At 45.9% G+C, this 4625-nt stretch overlaps 1 long non-coding RNA gene across 1 annotated transcript; it reads right to left on the reverse strand.

The window, feature by feature from the left end:
- Nucleotides 1-271: 271 nt before the first annotated feature.
- On the reverse strand, nucleotides 272-1552 carry LOC141117210 (uncharacterized). Its single transcript, XR_012237120.1, has 3 exons — nucleotides 1198-1552; nucleotides 762-1004; nucleotides 272-552 (listed from the first exon to the last, which is right to left on the reverse strand). It is a non-coding gene; the product is annotated as an uncharacterized lncRNA (long non-coding RNA).
- Between the last annotated feature and the right edge of the window lie 3073 nt (nucleotides 1553-4625).

The raw sequence follows: 4625 nt of genomic DNA on the forward strand, positions 1-4625 counted from the left end.
TCGACCCCAGTGGGTCCTCTTCAGAGGATAGATATATAACAACTGTAGGGATATAAACATGCATCAAAAGATCTTTCAAAACAAAGCAAGACAAGAAAATATATATATTTATATATGCATGAGCAAATCCATATAATACATCATTACCAGTCACGTTGCTCTTAATGATTATAAGCAGACCAAAAACGTATATATGCCCCAAAAAGGGGTATTATGGGCAGTGCGTCACCAGGAAAGAATTTTTAGTAGGTGCGGATAGAATACAATAATGTTTAAAAAATTAACAAAGTTTTTATTGTTTACAAAGTATACAAAATATACAAAACATATAGTGAATATAAAATCAAATATGAAAAAAACAGTGATTGATTGAAATACAACTGCTATAATGCTGTAGTAGACCACCCTAGAAGACCCAATCTGGTCAAATACATAGAGTGGGAATACAGCAAGAGCACCCCACATGTTTCAGAATAACATAAAAAGACTCAGTTCTTTTTATAGTGTATACTTCCTTCCTCAGGGGTTTCAAAGAAGCAGATTGGTGTATTTCTAAAAAAAGAAAATATATATACATATGTGTAAGTAAATGTATTTGGCACCTACATATACCATGAAAGAAATAGTAAAATAAATTGAGAGTTTAGAGATTTTATCTCCCAGAAAAGCACAGGGACATCACAGTCATAAATCCCAATCTGAAATAATAATAATAATAATAATAATAATAATAATAATATTATATGCATGTAAATACTCACAAAGCATTTGTCTCTTCATTGTAAATGCTGTACATAGAAATGTTGAGAGACGAGCTCCCACATCCTTGGGTCCAAGGAGTTAATTTAGTTTTCACAAATAGCTCCCACAAGGAGTGGTTGTTACGGGGGAGGTAAAAGGGAAGTCTTGGGTGCTGCGCAGGGTTGACTTGGGTGTCCCCAAAGGAAAAGACGACAGGCCAGGGCTCACAAGAGCCACCACTGATAGGCAAAATTGGCATGCATCTAAGAAGTGATAAAAGATAATGACTAGTAAAGAACGCTGCACTCTAAAAAAATCCCTCCATACATCTTGGAGTGCGATATAGTATAAAGACCAGTATGCCATCAAAAGTAGAAAAAAGTATATCTCACTTCAAGAGGATGGGTATAAACTGGGCATAGTTGTCAAAAAGGGGATTTGGATGACATAACTAACCTTTGTTGTTTGGTTGCGCTGAATCACCCTGCAGGGAAAATAGGCTCCTCTCAGCTATGTAGCAGAGATGTGTGTGTATTGTGTTGGAACTATATACCTGGTGTTTGGAGGGTGGAGGCACAGAGCCACCAATCATTAGCATTTGAGATAGATGTGAGCCCAGGAGAAGATCATCAGCTTAAATTAGAAGCAGACGAAAAGCCCTTTCAGGTGATCAGCTGTGTATACAAACAGACAGACGCCAGCCAATCGTGGCTCCTCGGCCCGAGCGGCGTCCAACGTCAGCGCGCCCAAGAGCGCAGTGACGTCAGACGTCTACGGAGGCCGCCGACACGGAAAGAGGGCAGCCTGGCAGGGTGGAGATGGAAAACCTCCCATTGCGTCGGCGCGAGACACTCGGTCAGGCCAGTGGCGGAATTATAGGGGTCGCTGAGGTTGCCATGGCGACCGGGCCACTTGCTGCAGGGGGCCCTTGAGGGCCCCCTGTATGCAGTACTTTGTTAGGAGGAGCGCAGACAAGCTCCCCGATTCTAAGCCGAACTGTATTCGGCACTGTGCAGGGAGCTGGTCACATTACAAAGAAAGAGAAAGCACAGTGCTGTGCTCTTTGTCTCCCCCTACAGTGCAGTACCCGGCAGGAAGAGCTAAGGTAAAGGTCTGCCGTTTTTTATCTGCTGTATGTGTGTTTATATGTATGTGCATGTATGTATGTGTGTGTGTGTATGTGCATGTGTGTGTGCATGTATGTGTGTGAATGTGTGTGCATCTATGTATATGTGTGTGTATGTATGTGTTTATATCAGTGGCGGTGCATCCATAGGGGCGCATGGGCGCCGCCCCCTCCCTCCAGGCACCCCTCTATCACAAATAGATAGATTCATGCATAGCGTGAATCTATCTATGGCCGCCACTGCCCCCCCTATTCAGACGCCTGGCCCCTTTTTGGACGCCGGGCGCCTGAATGACACCGGCGGGGGTGTTTTTAAAGCACTAATAGGCTTCAAAATAGGTGAACTGCGAGTGCCATGCTTGGCGCTCACAGTCCACCCAGGTGTGTAAGAAAAGCAAATAAATATTCGCTTTCCTAACACTGAACCGCCTCTCCACCAATCAGGTGCTCGGGTCTGTTACCCGTCACCTGATTGGCTGAAACAACAGGCGCCGCTATTGGATGCCTATCAGGAGGAGAGGATGGGAGGAGACGCATGGAGGACCCCGCTCGTCGCCGTCACCCGCTGCCCCACCGAGACAGGGTAAGTGCCGGGCAGACTGCGAGCGGGCAGGGGGGTCACAGTGGCAGCATTTGATGGCACAGTGGCTGCGTTTCAGGGCACAGTGGCTGCGTTTCATAGACACAGTGGTGGCAATTGATAGGCACAGTGACTGCGTTTGATAGGCACAGTGACTGCGTTTGATGGGCACAGTGACTGAGTTTGATGGGCACAGTGACTGCATTTGATGGGCACAGTGACTGAGTTTGATGGGCACAGTGACTGAGTTTGATGGGCACAGTGACTGAGTTTGATGGGCACAGTGACTGAGTTTGATAGGCACAGTGGCTGCGTTTGATGGGCACAGTGGCTGCGTTTGATTTTGTTGGGCACAGTGGCTGCGTTTGATAGGCACAGTGACTGAGTTTGATGGGCACAGTGGCTGCGTTTGATGGGCACAGTGGCTGCGTTTGATGGGCACAGTGGCTGCGTTTGATGGGCACAGTGGTGGCAATTGATAGGCACAGTGACTGCGTTTGAGGGCACAGTGGTGGCAATTGATGGGCACAGTGGCTGCGTTTGATGGGCACAGTGACTGTGTTTGAGGGCACAGGGGTGGCAATTGATGGGCACAGTGGCTGCGTTTGATGGGCACAGTGACTGCGTTTGAGGGCACAGGGGTGGCAATTGATGGGCACAGTGGCTGCGTTTGATGGGCAAAGTGGCTGCGTTTGAGGGCACAGTGGTGGTAATTGATGGGCACAGTGGCAGCGTTTGATAGGCACAGTGACTGTGTTTGAGGGCACAGTGGTGGCAATGGATGTGCACAAGGGCTGCGTTTGATAGGCACAGTGACTGCGTTTGATGGGCACAGTGGCTGCATATGAAGGGCACAGTGGTGGCAATTGATGTGCACAGTGGCTGGGTTTGATGAGCACAGTGAGGCTGCAATTGATGCGTTTTTTTTTTTAAGAATTTTTCCGTTTGCTTGCACCCCCCAAAAATGTTGAGCACCATCTGCCACTGGCTTATATGTGTGTGCATATGTGCATATATATATATATATATATATATATATATATATATATATATTTATGTATGTGTGTGTGTATGTATGTGTGTTTACATGTATATATGCACATTTTATGTATGCGCTTTTAATCCTGACCCCCTATATGTGTCCCATTAGAACTGATTTTTTTTTTTTTTTTGCTTGTCCATAGTACCAGCAAAAAAAATGCTGTTCCTCTGAAAAGTGATCCATGCTCAGATCGCTTTTCAGAGGCATTTGACAGCCGGTAAAGAGGCAATATGTTGCCTCCTGACCGCCTGTTTTAACCCCTTAAATGCATCATCACTATGCTGCAACTGCATGCAATGCACACAGTTGCAGGGTGGTTGCAGTGCAGCCACTTCAAGGGTGCTCTGACTGGAAAAAGATTGAGAAACACCGACATAGAGGAACCCATCTCTCCATTTTCCTCCTGCAGCCGCTGAATGCCTGTGGGAGGGAGAGGAGGAGAAGTGGGGGGGGGGAGAAATCAATTCCTTTACATGCAGCCACCCACTTGCGACCGAACCCTGGTGTTCCGCCATCGGGCTTGGAGAAAAGAGCCCTGTCCGGGGGTCAGGGGGGCCCTCCATGGTTTCTTGCATCGGGGCCCTGAAGATTCTAGTTACGCCTCTGGGTCAGGCGCATGCGTACCAGTGCTGCTGACAAAATGCCTACGTTCCCATGATGTGGAAACGGAGGCCTTTCCGTGTCGGGGAGCACCGACAAGTCATCTCAATGGGGACAGTAACAAAAAATATATAATAATAGCAGACCCAGACAGTTCAGTATAATTATGGTAGGGGGATATACTTGAAGATAAATTAAAAGGAAGTTGGAAAGGCTTAGCCGGTATGTCTTAGACTGTCAGGACGTGGGAATCCCAACTGTACAATATTAATATATGTGATAATCCCTGAAACAAAGGGGAGAAAAGGGGGAGGGAGAACATTGAGGGATATTGTTTACCAAATAATGTATGAGCAAAAAAGAAAGACACATAAAACTTGTGAATGTCACAATACAATATATACATTTGGATTCAACAGTGTGGTACAATTTTTGATGTAAGCTTTGTCTAGAGGCATTTTTCATATATTTGATAAGCCAAGGATGGACATCAAATTAGACCCAATTAGGAAAAATTGGATGACATGTTGAAACAA

This window comes from Aquarana catesbeiana, linkage group LG13, assembly GCF_042186555.1.
Source record: "Aquarana catesbeiana isolate 2022-GZ linkage group LG13, ASM4218655v1, whole genome shotgun sequence".
Taxonomy (NCBI): Eukaryota; Metazoa; Chordata; class Amphibia; order Anura; family Ranidae; genus Aquarana; species Aquarana catesbeiana.